Source organism: Sciurus carolinensis, chromosome X, assembly GCF_902686445.1.
Source record: "Sciurus carolinensis chromosome X, mSciCar1.2, whole genome shotgun sequence".
Lineage (NCBI taxonomy): Eukaryota > Metazoa > Chordata > Mammalia > Rodentia > Sciuridae > Sciurus > Sciurus carolinensis.
In genome coordinates this window covers 90,959,615-90,977,392 of record NC_062232.1, presented here as the reverse complement: position 1 = coordinate 90,977,392, position 17,778 = coordinate 90,959,615, and the positions used below count along the sequence as shown (strand labels likewise).

The following is a 17,778-nucleotide window of genomic DNA, read 5'->3' as shown; positions in this document are numbered from 1 at the left end:
AGAATGTTTGGATTTTTCCACCTTTTGCTATTTTGAATGATGCTGCTATAAACATTTGTGCACAGTTTTTTTTGGGGGGGGGCATGTTTTCAATTCTCTTGAGTATATGCCTATGAATGGAATTACTGGATTACATGGTAACTTTATGTTTAACTGAGTAATGGCCAGACTGTAATTGCTAAAATTTTTTACATTCTTACCAGCAATCCACAAAGATTCCAGGTTCTCCAGATCCTTGCCAATACTTGTTACTATCAGTCTTCTTGAGGATTGCCATCTTAGTGGGTTCAAAATGGTATCTCATGATAGTTTTGACTTGCATTTCCCTGAGGACATGATCTTGAACATCTTTTCATTTGTTTATTAGCCACTTCTATGTCTTCTTAGGGAAAAAATGTCTATTCAAATCCTTTGGCCATATTTAATTGGGTTATTTATATTTTTATATATAATATGTGACTTGCAAATATTTTCTCCCATTCAGTGGGTGAACTTTTCAGTGTCTTGATAGTGTCCTTGGAAGTACAAATATTTTTATTTTGATGAAATTCCATTTATCTGTTTTTCTTTTGTTTGTGCTTTGGTTGTCATATCAAAGAAATGATAGTCCAACTCAAGTTTACAAAGATTTATGCCTATGTTTTCTTCTAAGAATTTTATGATTTTAGCCCTTACATTTACATCTTTGATTCACTTTGAGGTGTGAGTTAGGTAATGCACCCTCATTCTTTTACACAAGAATGTCCAGTCCCAGCACTATTCGTTGAAAGAACTACCTGGGTGTGGTGGTGCATATCTGTAATCCAAGCTACTTGAACAGACTGAGGCAGGCAAACCACAAGTTCCCCAAGTCTTGGCAATTTAGTGAGACCCTGTCTCAAAGTAAAAAAATAAAATATAGGGGCTGGGGTTGTGGCTCAGTGGCAGAGAGCACTTGCCTCCACATGTGAGGCACTGGGTTTGATCCTTAGCACCACATGAAAAAAAACATATAAAGTTTGCTCTCCATCTACAAGTAAATTTTTTAAATTTAAAAAATATATGAAGAACTGGGAGTGGAACTCAGTGCTAAAGCACCAAGGGTTCAATCCCCAGTACTGTAAACAAAACAAACAAAAAACAAGGAAAGAAAAAGAAAGGGGAAAAATACTATTCTTTCCCCACTGAATATACTTGACACTGCACAGTGACTTTTTTTGCTTTGTTTTTTACCATGTTGGGGATTGAGCCCAGGGCCAGGCACATGCTAGGTAGTTGTCTTATCACTTTAATTTCCTCTTATTGTAGTTTGGATCAGGTATGTCCCCCAAAGGCTCACGTGTTCTCTTCCACTGAGCTATATCCCCTGCTCTGCCCTCTGCTTCCCACTCCCCAATACTGGGGATGGAACCCAGATCCTTGTACTTGCTATGCAAGTATTCTACCCTGGAGTTACACTCCCGGCCCTTTCTATTTTTTTATTTTATTTTGACACAGTTCTCCCTAAGTTTCTCAGGCTGGCCTAGAACTTGTGATCCTTCTGTCTCAACCTCTGGAGTCACTGGGATTACAGGGGTGCACCATGGTACTGAGCTACATATTGTGGTGGGTTTTTGTTTTGTTTCGTTGGTACTGGGGATTGAACCCAGAGGTACTTTACTACTGAGCCACGTTCCCAGATAATTTTATTTTTGGTTTTGAGATAGGGTCTTGCTAAGTTGCTCAGGACCTCACTAAATTGCTGAGGCTGGTTTTGAACTGGCAGTCCTCCAGCCTCAGTCTCCTGAGCTGCTGTGATTATAGATATGTACAACCATACCTGCCTCATATGACAGCTTTTAAAGGAGACATAACATACTTCATGCATTTCCTTCAAAATAGTCATTTGTGGAGTAACAGAGATATAGGGAATTTTTTAAAAATCTAGGCAAGTTTGACTATGGGACTGATTTTAATAGTATGCAAACTATTCTTATATTTCCAAAAGAAAAGAATAGGCAGTAAGAGCATCACTTGATGAAAATACAAAAATTTCCAAGATTACTTTCGATGAAAGCATTGATTTAGAAGCAAATGTTTCATTCTAAACAAAGTCATGGTAATTTGAGGCTTTAGATCCTGATAATTAAGAGTGTGAGCTTTGGAATCAGATAATTCTAGGTTTGAATCCAGACTCCACTACTTACTAATTGTATAAAGAACTTACCATTCTGATCCTCACTCTTTTCATCTGTAGTAAAGGATAATAATGCCTATCTCAGTTTTTTAAAATTTTGTTTTGATTTCAAATTTAAAATTTTTATAGTTTACCCCACCTATATTATTTTATCATTTTTTCTCTTCATTTTTGTGTAAATATTCATACACACATACATTCATATATTTTTCTCAAGCATTTTAGAGTAAGATGGCCCCTTATTCCAAACTATATCAGTGTATATTTTCTAAGAATGAAGATATTCCTTATGTAATCATTGTACATTTATCTAAATCTAGAAATTTAAAATTGATACAATAATCTGCAGAACATTTAAAGTTTTCATTTTTCTGAATATTGTCCTTTTTAGCTATTTTTCCCAATTCGGGATCCAAAATGGGATCATGAATTCAGTTGTCACATCTCTTAAATTTTCTCTTGTTATGGTTTGTATCTTGTATGTCCCCCAAAGTCTCACATGTTGAAAGCTTGGTCCCCAAAGTAGCAATGTTCAGAGGTGGGGCTTTTGGGAACTGGTTTGATCATGAGAGTGATTGCTGGATGGGCTATTAGGTGGTGGGGCTAGTTGGAGGAAGTAGGTCACTGGAGATATGCCTTTGAAGGGTATATCTTGTCCCTAGCCCCTTCCTCACTCTCTACTCTACCTTGCCCTTCCTGCCATAATGTGGACTCACAAGTCCACAGCAATGGGATCAAGCGACTATGGACTGAAACTCCTGAAAACATGAACCAAATAAATATCTTCCTTCAAGTTGTTTTTCTCAGATAGTTTTTCACAGCAATGAAAAGCTAACTAACACACTGCTAATATCTAATCACTCTTCAGTTTTTGTGTTTTATGACATTGACATGTTTGAAAAGTACAGGTCAGTTACCATGCAGAATGTCCCTTCCTTTGTGCTTGTCTGGTATTTTATTCAATTGAGACCTTGTATTTTGACACAAATACCACAGGAGTTACATTGTGTCCTCAGGGCATCACTGAGAGGCACGGCATGTCAGATGGGACCAATATTGGTAATGTTAATTTTAATCACTTCATTAAGGTGATGTCTTTCAGAGTTCTCCTTTATAAAACCATCACTTTCCTTTTGTAACTAGTAAGTCATTGATAAGAAATTATCAATTGGTTTCTAACATCAAATAATATGACACTTATGAAATATTTATCACAATGCTGGTACATTGTAAATGTGCAAAAATGTCAAGCATCATCTTTGTTACTATTCTTACTAGCATAATCATTATTGGTAATTTACAATACTTTAGAACCTTATGTGACATGAAAAGGGAGTCCAGAACATAGAATGATGTATACTAAGAAAATATTGAGTTCAAATACGCAGTGCTCTGTGAGACAAGAATACTTCCATACCCTTCCAGTCTTCAGATCCTAGCTTCTTTGTTTCATGAACTACTGGCTGATTACAAGACCCTTGAGAAGACTGTGGATGCACACTCTCACATCAGTCCATCTTTTCCTTCTCACTGTGTTGTATTCCTAGAATTCACATCAAAGAAGGATCATTATAAAGTAGGTTAATAGGTTTCTGTAAGAGCAACATTAAAATACACAGTATGTTTCAATTAAGCTTTAAATAAATCATAACTATGTTGAGCAAAGCAAATATTAAACAGCTATAAATTCAATCATAATTGTTATATGTAAAAAAATTTTTAAAAGCTAACTAATACACAAACAGTACAGAAGATCTTATGATGAGCAGCAACTCCTCCCCTCCCCATCTCAGGAACAGCAGGTATTCTTGTTTTGTTTTATTTTAATAAGAAGTTCTCTAAAAGTTTCACTATTAAATATGATGTTTCCTTTAAGATTTGGATTGACATCCTATATCAAGTTAAGTAAAGATTCACTTCTATTCCCAATTATTTCTCTTTAGGAAATCAAATAAGTATTGAATTGTATTAATATGGGGGGTTCTGGGGATTGAACCCAAAAGTACCTTACCACTGAGCCACATCCCCATCCTTTTTTATTATTTTATTTAGAGACAGGTTCTTGACTAAGATGCTTAGGGCCTCACTAAGTTGCTAAGGCTGGCCTTGAACTTATGATCCTTCTGCCTCAGTCACTGCACCTGACTAAATACTATTTTTGCCTCTATCGAAATGTTTATATTCTTTCTCCTTTAATTTGTTAATGTGGTGTTTTGGTTGGTAGACTTTCATATGTTGCATCATTCTTACATTCTTTGAATGAACTGTACTTGCTCCTGATGTACTTCTACTTTATTGAAAAGTTGCCAAAATTTTATTTTGCTTTATTACATTTGTATTTGGATATTTGATCTTTAATTTTTCTTGTAGTGTTTTTATCTAGTTGTGGTATTCATTTTATGGATCCTTTGTAACCTCATAAAATGGATTTTGGAAACTGTCTTAAACAGTTATGACAAAACCTACTCCCCAAACAATTGAGACCTACAATATATGTGATGAGGAGGCTTTTAACTGTGATTCAAATTATGTTCTGGTTATTGATTTATTAAAAATTTAATTATTTATCCTTAAATCAATTTTGGTAACTTATACTTTTCCATAGAAGATGCCATTCATCTATCTTCATATTTTTGTGCACAAAATTGTTTTATCTTTCATGTTTTTAAAATTGCTACAGTTTTTGGATATATGTCTATCTCCCCTCTTTTTTCACACAAAAAATCAGAAATCAGAACAGCATTGAACTTTATAGCATCAATATTGAAAGCTCAGAGACAGTGCAACAATAAACAAAGGTATTGTCTCTGAGAGAAAATTATTTTCATTCTATGATTCTCTACAGTAATGTTACTAATGTTACATCCAATTGTGCAATTTAGGAGGACTTAAGTTTTGACTCCTGTTTGTCCTTATTTGGGGTTATTGAAGTATTTTCTTCCTGCAGAATGAAGTAGTAAACCAAGAAAGAATGCATGAGGTCCAATAATTGAAGGCACTAACCTATGGGGAATGAAGGGAAGTTCCAGGATGACTATGCAGCAGACCTACCGAACAATAGGTTCAGTTAATAGGCAAATAAAGACACAGGCAGCTTTGAGAAAGGAATTTCCAATATATAAAATGGAATTGTTATATTATCTGATACACTTAGAAGGTTTAAAATATTTAGTAGGCATTTGACTGATCTGATGAAATATTTTGATAGGCACATAGAACCTAAGGAAATGAAAATCCCCACAAAATTCTGTGAACTGTAAGCAGAGAAAAAGTGTATATGGGAAAGGAAATAATCGTGGAATCGGTTCAATGATGAAAGATACTTTTACAAATGCTGAGCAGTTATTTAACAGAATGAGTTGGAAAGGTGGAAGAAATACTCAAGTACCAAAACAGGAAGTAAGTCAATTGGTAATGAAAAACTAGTAAAAAAGTAGCAACATAAGCTTACAGGTTATGTATTGAAATAGGGAGATAAATATAAGAAGAGCCCAGTTGAAAGTGTTAAGTGTGGTTGTCCTTGAGAAACGTGACCTGCAGGTGAGGAGGGAGAAAAGACTACCATTTTTCATTCTAAGACTTTGAATACTATTTTATTTTTTAGGTTTATTTATTTATATCAATATGAACGTGTGTCCCTCTATTTTTTTTTCCTTTGGTGCTGGGGATGGAACCCACAGCCTTGCTCATGTTAGGCAAGTGCTCTACCCCTGAGCTACACCCAACCCCTATACATTCCTATTTTATTCATGGGTTCTAGTCTTTTACTATCATTATCTATTTTTAAATTTAACATTTAATTTTGGCATAATTGAAGATTCACATGTAACTGTAACAATTAACTCGGAGAGATTCTCTGCAGCGGTATCCCAGTATTTTTTAATTTTTAAATTTTATTTGTTCTAATTAGTTGTACGTGACAGTAGAATGCATTTATACATTTTTATAACTCATACATAAATAGAGTGTAATCTCTCATTTTTCTGATTATACATGTTGCAGGATCACATTGTTCATGCAGTCATACATTTACACAAGGTAATAATGTCTGTTTCACTCTCCTAACATTCCTTCTCCCATACCCCTGCCCTTCCCTTCACCCCCCTCTACCTAATACAGTTTTGCCTAATGGTAACATCCTGCATAACTATAGAGCACTGTTTCAACTAGGAAGTTCATATTGATGCAGTCAAGATACAAACATTTCTATCACCACAAGGATCTCTCGTGCTATCATTGTACAGTCATACCCACTTCCCTTCCTCCTCCATCCCTCTCCCTCACCACTGGAGACCACTAACCTCCATCTCTAATATTTCCTCATTTTGAGAATGTTACATCAATGAAATCATACAGTTTATAATGTTTGGGGGATTACCATTTTTCATTCAGGGCAATTCTCTGAAGTTTCACTCAATTTGTTGTATGTATCCATACCTTACTCCTGAGTCATATTTCATGGTATAGATCTGCCACAGAGTGTTTAAACATTCATCCATTGAGTGGTTTCCAGTATGAGGTTATTATGAATAAAGCTGTTATAAACATTCATCTGCATTTTTTTCCATGAACTTAAGTCTTCATTTACTTGGGATAAATGACCATGAGTAAAATTTGTTGGCTCATATGGCAGTTGCAATTTAGTTTTATAGGAAGCTGCCAAACTGTTTTCCAGAGTGATTGTACCACTTTCCATTTCCACCAGCAATGTACAAGTAATCTAGTTTCTCCACATTCTCACAAGCATTTGATGTTACTGTTTTTAAATTTTAACTTTTCTGATAGATAGGTAGTTGTATCTCACAGTGATTTTAATTTGCATTTCCCTAATGGCTAATAATTAAACACATTTTCATGTGCTTATTTGTTATCTGTGTATCTTCTTCCTGTCTTCTTGTCTTCCTTCTTTTCACCATGCTGGGGACTGAATTCAGGGCCTTGTGCATGCTAGTCAAATGCTCTACCACTGAATTATGTTCTCAGACCTCTTTGCTCACTTTAATTTTTTTTACTGTTGAATTTTCGGTATTTGTTATACATTCTAGCTACTAGATCTTTGTCAGGTATGTGGTTTGCAAATATTTTCTCCTAATGTGAAGCTTATCTTTTCATCCTCTTCACAATGTCCTTTGCAGAGAAAATGGTTTCAGTTTTGATGAAATCTACCTAACACATTTTCATTTTATGCTTTTGGATGTCAAACCTAACAGGTCATTTTATTTGTTTGTTTTTGCCTAGCCCTAAATTCCAAATAATTCTCCCTACATTTGTTTTCTTAAAGTTTTGTAGCTTTTTTTATAAATTTCTATTTTTTTAAATAATTTATTTATTTTGATTCATTGTAAAAAAATGGGGTACAACTTGTTTCTCTGGTTGTACATCAAGTAGAGTCATACCATTTGTGTAATCATACATGTACATAGGGTAATAATGTTTGCCTCATATATTTTTAAATTTGACTCTATTGTCTATTTTGTGTTAACTTTTATGTCAGGTGTAATATTTAAGTGCAGGTTTGCTTTTTTGGAAGTACAGTTACTCCAGTACCATTTATTGAAAACACTATAATTCCTTCATAGAATTACTTTTGCCAAAAATAAATTGGGTATTTTTTCTTTTTCTATTATTTTTTTGATTCATTGTACAAAAATGGGATATAACTTTCATTTCTCTGGTTGTACAGAAAGTAGAGTCACACCGTTTGTGCAATCATACATGCGCATAGGGAGGTAGGGTAATGATGTTTGTCTCATTCTACTATCTTTACTTCCTTCCACCCCCCCCACCCCTCACTTCCCTCTGCACAATCCATCCTTCCTCAATTTTTCCCTGATCCCTTCGCACCCCCCCATTATGTATCATCATTCACTTATCAGAGAAATCGTTCAGACTTTGGTTTTTGGGGATTGGCTTATTTCACTTAGCATGATATTCTCCAACTCCATCCATTTACCTGTAAATGCCGTAATTTTATTCTTCTTTATGGCTGAATAATATTCCATTGTGTATATATACCACAGTTTCTTTATCTATTCATCTATTGAAGGGCATCTAGGTTGGTGCAGTCACTCTGGAAAGCAATATGGAGATTCCTTACAAAACGTGGACTGGAACCACCATTTGACCCAGCTATCCCACTCCTTGGCCTATACCCAAAGGACTTGAAATCAACAAACTACAGTGACACAGCTGTATCAATGTTAATAGCAGATAAATTGGGTATATTTCAGGGTTCTGTGTTCTGTCTTATTGATCTATGCAATTTTCCCTCCGCCAATACCATATGTTCTTGATTGCTGTATTCTGGCAGGCTGAATAATGGTGCCTCCTAGATGTCCACAATATAATTTGTAAATATGTTTCTTAACATGGTTCAAGGGACTTTGCAGATGTGGTGAGAAGATTATGCAGGAGGCCTGATGATCAGAGTTAGGGAAAAGAGACTTGATGATGGAGGTAGAGGTGAGAATGATGCCACTGTGAGTAAGGTATCACAAGTCAAGGAATACAGGTGGCCTTTAGAAGCTAAAGTATGCAAGAAAACAGATTCTTTCCCAGGAGTTTCCACAAGGAATACAGCTGTGCCAACACTTTTACTTTATACCAGTGAGACTGATTTAGTACCTCTGATCATCAGTACTGTAATATAATAAATTGGTGTTGTTAAAACCATTAATTATGATAATTTGTTCCAGTAGCAATAGGAAAATGATACATGTAGATATTTAATAAGTCTTAGAATTGGATAGATGGTTTCCTCACACTTTATTCTTTCTTTTCCTTTTTTAAAATTGTTTTTTATTTTTACAGACTACATTTTGATTCATTGTACACAAATGGGGTACATCATTTTGTTTCTATGGTTGTGCACAATGTAGATTCATACCATTCATGTAATCATACATGTACATAGGGTAATGATGTCTGTTATTTTCACAAAAAACTCTAACTATTCTAATCTCTTTGACTTTCCAAGTAAATTTAAAATTAACCATGACTATATCTACAAAAACATGTTGCTGAGATTTTATATTTTCTCTTCTGGGGATTGAACCCAGGGCCTTATACATGCAAAACACTTGTTCTACCACTGAGCTACATCCCCAGCCCTGTGCTGGAATTTTTGTTTATTAAACCTGTGTATTACCTTGGAGAGAACTGAATCTTTAGAATATTGAGTCTTCCAATTCATGGATTCAATAATTAAATTAATTCAAATCCTCCATTTATTTTAATCTCTTTTTGTTTCAGTTATCAGCATTGTGTTCATTTTAGCATGGACATCCCATGTAAGTGTTTTATTAGATTTATAATTACTTTGTTTGTTCTTGAACAATTATAAAGCATATTATATTTCTATTTTTTTTCCACATGTTCATTTTTAATACTATATATACACATTCATACATACATATAATATACACATATGGATATACACATATGCATAGACCATACATATACATACGTACATACATATGTTCAACTGACTTCTGTATGTTTATATTAATCCTTTAGCTTTGGTGAATTCATTTATTAGTTCTAGGAGTGTTTTGCATACTCCTTGGGATTTTCTACATATAGATAATCATCTTATCTTTAAAAAAAGGGACAGTTATATTTCTTCCATTCAATGTTTTGTAGAATTCAGTGAAATCAAAGATCTTTGGGGAAGTTTCAAATTGCAAATTTGGTTTTCTTAATTATTATAAGGCTATTCACATGGTCTATTTTATATCACATGAGTGATGGTAGGTCATGTTTCTCAAGGAATTGTTCCATTTCATCTGAGTTGTTACGTGTATGTGTACAGATTTTTTGTACTATTCACTCATTGCCAACTCATGTCTGTAAGGTCTGTAATAATACCCTCTGTTTCATCTTTATGTTGATAATTTGTGTCTCCTGCCCTCCTTTTCTGGTGAGTCTAGCTCAAAGTTTGTCAATTTTATTGATATTTTCAAAGATACAGTCTTTATTTTATTGATTTTCTTGTTTTTCATTTCATTGATTTTAACTCATAATTTTTTTATTTCCTTCCTTCAGATTACTTAATGTTTATTTTGGTCTTCTTTTGTCTAGGTGCTTGAGGTAGGAACTCATTATCGATTTGAGACATTTTTTTCTTTAAATGTAAGCACTGAGTGCTATAAATACTGCTATGGGAACTTCTTAAATTATAGTCTATAGATTTTTATGTATTTCCAGTTTTGTTTAGTTCGCTCTATATATTATTTCCTTTAAGACTTTCATTTCAACCCCTGAATTGTTTAGAGGTGTGTTGTTTAGTTTCCAAGTGTTTTGAGATTTTCATTGTTGATCTCTATTTTGTTTTATTGTGATTGGAGAACACTTCATAGTTTCCATTATTCTAAAGTTTGTTGATACTTGCTTTATGGCCCAGGGTGTTGTATATCTTGTTATGTGTTCTGTGAAAGAATGTTTGTTCTGCTTTCATTGTGTGGAGTGTTCTACAAGTGTCAACTAGATCCTGTTTGCTCATTGTCTTGAATTCTTCTGTATCCTTGCTGATTTTCCATCTATATTTTTATCAATTAAGAGAGTGATGTTGGGGCTGGGGAGATAGCTCAGTCGGTAGAGTGCTTGCCTTGTAAGCACAAGGCCCTGGGTTTGATCCCCAGCATCCCCCCCCCAAAAAAAAGAGAGTGATGTTGATGTCTCCAGTTGAAATTTTGTTTTAGTCGCGCGCTTTCTCTCTGTCTTAATACTTTTTATTTTTCAGTGTTGGAGATTGAACTCAGTGCCTTGTTCATGCTAAGCAAATACTGAGCTACACCCTTCCCTTATTTATCTATTAAATTTCATCAGGTTTTGCTTGGTCCTCTCTTTTGCTCATGCAAATTAGAATTGCTATTATTCTTGGGGAGACTGACACTATTATTATAAAATGTACCTCTGTATCTCTGATCATTTTCTTTGCTCTGAAGTCTACTTTATCTAATATTAATATAGTAAATCCTTCTTTTCTTTTATTAATGTTTTCCTGTTATAACTTTTACTATATTTTCACTTTCAATTTGCCCACATAGGTACATTCACAAAGTGAGTTTCTTTTAGACAACCTATCATTGGGTCATATTCATTTCCAATCTGTCTTTTAATTGGTATAGACTTAATTTATTGTAATTATCAATGTTAGAGCTTTATTATGCCATTTTATTTTGTTCATTTGTTCTGTTTATTTATTTTTCTAATTGTCAGAAGGATTTTATATGCTATTATAAGAGAAAATATAAAGCAAGACATATTCACATCAAAAGGAAAACTATGATGAAGCCATAATAGTATGCATCTGTCTTTGCTTTTCCACTAAGTGTAATTGGGAAAGTGTAGGACAAAGTTCTGTAAAACTTCTAAGTCTGTGACCCCTCCCCCATACCAATCATGGAAATGTATGTATAACAAGATGGAGACCTTCACTTTTGGTATTTATCTGGAATTGTAGAATGCTGACAAAGTTAATAAAATGAATTAAGGAGTTGTATATGGCTGGATTTTTGTGGGACAAATCTGTTTACTTCATTTGAAAGTTCTTGAGACACAATACCTTTGTCTTCCTGCACTTTCCTGAGTTACTTCATTGATTAGTCATCCAATAAGCTTCTCCTCTTTTTGTCCTTTTCTTCGTGTTGCCAGGGCTCAGCACTTCTCTGACTTCTCTCAGCACTTATTTTTTATTAACCTATTTTGCATCTGATTGATTTGCTTTGTTATGTCCTTTCATGAATCAACTTTTTGACTGAAGTATGTACATCTATACTCTGTCCTTTAGTGGAAAATTATAGTGGCTCTAAGGGCATCCTCTCTGTGTTCAGAATTTTCATGAGCTTTTGGTAATTTGACTTTTCACTATAGGCTAAACAATGAGTATACATGCCAAAGATTGGGCTTCTTCACTTTCTCACTTACTTGTTTTTATTTAATTTTATTTTTACAGACTGCATTTTGATTAACTGTACACAAATGGCATACAACTTTTTATTTCTTTGGTTGTACATGAAGTAGAGTCACACCATTTGTGTAATCATACATGTACATAGGATAATGATATCTGTCTCATTCTACCATCTTTCCTTCTCCCACCTCCTTCCTCCCTAATTTCCCTCTATACAATTCAAAGTTCCTCCATTCTTCTCTTATCCCCCCCCCATTATGTATCATCATCTACTTAGCAGAGAAAACATTTGGCCTTTGGGTTTTGGGCATTGGCTTATTTCACTTAGGATGATATTCTCCAACTCCATCCATTTATGGGCAAATGTCATAATACTATTCTTCTTTATGGCTGAGTAATATTCCATTGTGTATACATACCACAGTTTCTTTATCCATTCATCTATTGAAGGGCATCTAGGTTGATTCCACAGTCTGGCTATTGTGAATTGAGCAGCTATAAACATTGATGTGGCTGCATCACTGTAGTATGCTAATTTTAAGTCCTTTGGGTACAAACCGAGGAGTGGGATAACTGGGTCAAATGGTGGGTCTATTCCAAGTTTTCTGAGGAGTCTCCATACTACTTTCCAGAGTGGCTGCACCAATTTGCAACTCCAACAGCCATGTATGAGTGTGCCTTTTCCCCCACATCCATGCCAACACCTATTATTGCTTGTGTTCTTGAAAATAGCCATTCTAATTGGCCATTTCCCTTCCCTTCCAGGCCTACCTCTAATCAAGTGGAGAATTGGAGAGGTACTGGGTTTAACTCTAGCATATGTTTCCAAAAGGAGCCCATGTAAGCACTGACTTGGGGAGCTCATTCAACAGATTTGTTTTGGCATCCCGGACAGAAACGGGGTCCTTCAGCATCTGTTTCCGGGGAAATTTCCTGCATGGCCCTAGCAGTCACTTAGGATTTCAACTTTACTTTGTCTAGACAAGGTACTCCGTTGTGGACATTCAATCTGGTATAATCTCTCTTATCCCATTATGGTCTTTTCTAGAATTTTCTTTATAATGTTGGCAGTTTCCACTGGAAAATTTTCTGTAGGTAAGTCAATAATTTGTAAGATAAAACTCATATTGATTTTTGTAACCCAGATGTAAATTTGCTGGTTTTTATCACCAAGAACACATTCATTTCCACATATACATTCTGTACATCCAGCATTCATATACCCAGCTGTAGGATAGTTCACTTTTTAAAAGTACTATTGTGTCTGAGATCATTTGTAAATTTATTCCTAGCCATCATATTACCATGAATGTGTAATCTTCCCTTGAGTTCAGTCAGACCAGATCCATAACACAGAATTCTTAAATAATCAAGTAGTCTGAGTTATATCTACTTTTATATAAAGTTTTTTTTTGTAGTTCTGTGATAAACTTTAAGTTCCAAAAATAATGGGCCATTTACTTGATATTCCACTGTTATGACATGCCTTGCATCTTTGTTAGTCTGGTTTATTCTTGGGAAAATCTAAATACATAAATCCATATCCTCCATTGCTAATCATCTTCCCCAACACCATTGTTTTCCCTTCAAACTAACCAGAACCTTGCCATTTGGAAGTAGAACATGAAGCTTATACTTCTTATATCTTCTTGGTGGCATCACTTTGGGCCTCAGTGTCTACTACCACTGGGTCCCTGTTATCTTTGTTTATCATCTCTTTGTTCGTACAGGTTACTTGAATATTTATTACCATTCCATTTTGATTATTTATGGTGTCTTGCAATGTAATTCTTTGTATATATATTATAGTGGTCAGTTGAGGTCTTACATTGTATGCATAGAACTTATCACAGTTTATTGGTGTTATTATTTTACCACTCTAGGTAAAGTGTGAAAACATTATCTCCCTTAATGTCCCTTTATACTTCCCTGTTCATAATTGTCTTATCTATTTTATTCATACACATTTAGAACAACACATCAGGCAGTGTACTAATTTTTATTTCAATTGTCAGTGTAAGTCAGAAACATCAAGAGGAAAAAAACCTGCAGTATTTATCCACATTGTTTTTACTGTTTAAAAATTGTTATTGTGCATTTTCTTGTTTCCAGATATCCCAAACTTCTTTCTTATATTATTTTATTTCTATTTAGAGAACATCAACTTAGCCATTCTTTTAGGGTATGTCTTTTAGCAACAAATCCACTGAATTTGCCCATGTCTGAAAATGTCTTGATTTCCTTCATTCCTGGAGGAAATTGTTTTGTGTGTGTGAAAAACTTTTTTATTTTAAATCAAACTGTTTCACCAATCTAATAAAGATAATGATCAACATTTTTCATTTTGGGCAATTTCTATCACTGTCAATTTTTGGTAAAACTCCTATGTTCCCAGCATTACAGTAACCATTTCAAAAAAAAAAGAGATGAAATAACACTACCTATTCTTAATTTCATCTAATAAGTTTAAAATTCTTTCTTTACTAAGAATATTTAATGAAATTATCTTGCTTCTTATGACAGATTTGGCATCATATACAATGGTGTTCTACTTACTTGGAAGTAGGGGCAGTTTTCCATTATAGTCTGTTCATCATATAATACAACTGCTAAAGGAAATAAAAGAAAGATCCATACTTTTTGAGGATTTTTTTCAAACCCTGAATTTCTTCTCAATCTATAATGAACCAAGCACAAGATCCTCACTTCGTATTAAGACCATTTTTCTTATTTGAGGTTTTTTTCAGATCCTGAATTACTTCTAAATCTACAATGACACAACCACAGGATTGGGAATATTGCTTTTGAGAAAGACCCATTTGCTGATGAGAAAGTCGAATTCCAACTGGAGAAATTTACCTGAGTCCTAGCCTTTTCAGTTTAACATTACACCTATCACCTAGAAAAATAAATCCAAGTACCCATCTGGGTTTAAGTAAAAGAATTACTTGTGATTTTATTAAAAATGGAACTATGAATGTAAAATTCCAAAAAAGTCAGATAGTGCTACATATTCTTGTTGTTTTTCTTAGGAGAAAGGAGTTATATGGAAGCTTCTCATTTTTTTTCTACTACTCTAGTCCAAAGTTGAAGGTGGATGATACTATAGGGTCCATCACACCTTCATAACTAAAAACCACTCATGCTACTTTTCTTCCAGCTTTGGCCACATGGAAAACTAACTTTAATGTGTATATGACTCTACAAAACAGGATGAATAAAACTGTATTACAGCGGCCTCTCATCTTAGGGAGGTGAATAGGCTTCCATCACTGGGCTCAAACAATTGTTTGCTTTTACCATTCCTTCAACTAAATGTAGGCATGCATTCATAGGGTTAGCTACTGCACAATCTGGTCCTTCTGTAGAAAAATGAAAAAAAAAAAACAAAAACTGAAAATAGCAAATGTCCCAAGACTTTTGAAAAAGTCAACAACAGCTTCTTTCTCCAGGAGAGAAATCCCTCCTTTCATCCAAAAATGTGGATTTATACATGTAAAAATACATATTTGTATAGAATCTCTTTAGGTTTATTGAGATATGAAATCAGTCTTGATATCTTGTCTTTATGCTTGTTTATCACATCAAAGGGTTAACTGCAAAACTGGACCTTTGTTTCTGTACAGTAAATGTATGTCACAAGATGAACCAGGATTTAGAGATATATGTAAGTTTTTAACATCTCTTCTTTTTCAGATTACAACAAATATTCGGAAATTACTGCTGTAGTCTCATAATACTGGCCCAAACTAAAAGACATTAAAAAAAAAAAACCTGAATTCATGCCTACTTGCCATTTATTTAGTCTTCTTGTTTGGAGCAAAAGGTAAAAAATCCACAAATACCATAACCTAAGCACCTGTTGCAAATTAAACATCAGCCTTCAGCTTGCAAAATAAGTTCTTGATAATTGAGCAAATTGCAGTAGAAGACCCATATCAGTTGTTTTTTCTGCTTGGAGAAGTCAGCAGGATAACTAAGGTCTTCTTTCTGTGTTGAATCTGAAAGGTGGAGCAAAAGAAAAGCAGTCTTTTCCATTCCAAACCATGGAGGTAATGTGTAGAAAGGTGTCCTTATTTCGGTAGGGTAAGTGGCTAAATAAAAGAAGCAGGACTACCCATTCTAGAAGACAACATAGAAATACCTGCCATGTCCTGAGTTCAGAATTTTGTTTTGAGATGAATATTAAAAAAAGCATCTAAATGTCAAGAAAGTGTTCTTTCTGTATGATAATGATTCTCACATGGTCCAGTAGACACAATCAGCTATACCGCCTAGGCGTACCTCATTCTGCTATCTTCACTTCCTTGAAGGATATTTTTGCTGGGTCTAGCATTCTGGGTTGACAATTCTTTCAAATCTTGAAAAATATCATGCCACTTTCTTCAGGCCTTCACGGTTTCTGATTTGAAATCAGCTATCATAGGAATTGTTCTTATCCCGCAGGCAATATGTTGTTTGTCTCTGGCAGCTTGAATTTTTCCTTTGTTTTTAGTTTTTGGAAGATTAAATATGATGTGACTTTGTGTGGATTTTGTGTGGGATTTTTTCATTTTCTTGAATTTGATCTGTAGGTTTAAGTCTCTTGACAAACTGGGGAAGGTTTTATCCTTTGGTGTTTGTTTTGTAGCCTTGCATACTTTATCTTCTTTTTATGAAATTCTGATGATATGAATGTTAGATCTTTTGTTATAGAATCGTGGGTCCTTGCATTTACATTTCTTTTCAGTCTATTCATTCTTTGTTGTTTATGTTGGGTAATGTTTTTTGTTCTATGTTATAGTTAATTTATCTATTCTATCCTGTTTTGAACTCATCTGTGAAGTTTCTTTTTTTTTAATCCTGTTGGGTTTTTAAGTTCTAAAATATCTATTCAGTTTACTTTATATCTTCTAGTTTTTTTCTGAGATTTTCCAATTTTTCATTTGTTTCAAGTGTGTTTATGATTGAACATGGAAATCATTATTACCATGACTACTTTAAAAGCTTTGCCAGATCATTCCAACATCTTTTTCATCTCAGTATTGGTAACTATTGTCTTTTCTCATTCAATTTGAATTATCCTGGTTCTTGATATTTGTGTTTTATTATTAAAATCTAAGAAATTTAATATTAATATCAAGAGACACAGAATCTCATTTTAAACTTCTATTTTAGCTGGTTTTCTCTGGCATTTCTCTAGAAGGGGAAGGGTTGGGGCTTCCTCACCACTGTCAGTTGAAAGGAAAAGTCTAGGTTTCTCATTCATTGGTTCACACTTGAAATTGAGGTCTCCTTATTACTGAGGGAAGTTTGCCTCTTTCCAGTGTTCTGCACTGACACCAGGGGAAAGCAGGAGGAATCATTATTGGCTAGCTGAGATGAAAGTCTGGTTTCTCTACTTGGCCTGCTCTGACACCACCTAGATGGGGATGTAGGATGTAAGTCTAGAATTGCTGGTTGACCTTTGCTGGCATAGGTGAGGGGAGATATTTATTCTGTGGTATTTTGCTAGAGTAAAGGAGTTACTGTCTAAAAGTTTTCTGTCTTGCTAAACCTTCCCTTTCCTGGGAAGTCCTAAGAGATGGCTTAAATGATGAGACTCTTTTTTCTGTACTATTGGTGCTTCTGGGTTACCAGCTTTGTCAGTTCCAAGTTGAGATATGTGAAGCAAAAAGAAAATCCAAGTAAAGCATCCAGTGTCATTCCTTGAGTTCCTAATTCCCTAGTT

At 34.5% G+C, this 17,778-nt stretch overlaps 1 pseudogene; it reads right to left on the bottom strand.

Moving 5' to 3' along the window:
• Nucleotides 1-12,880: 12,880 nt before the first annotated feature.
• LOC124971601 (serine/threonine-protein kinase VRK2-like) lies at nt 12,881-13,727 on the bottom strand (annotated as a pseudogene).
• Between the last annotated feature and the right edge of the window lie 4,051 nt (nt 13,728-17,778).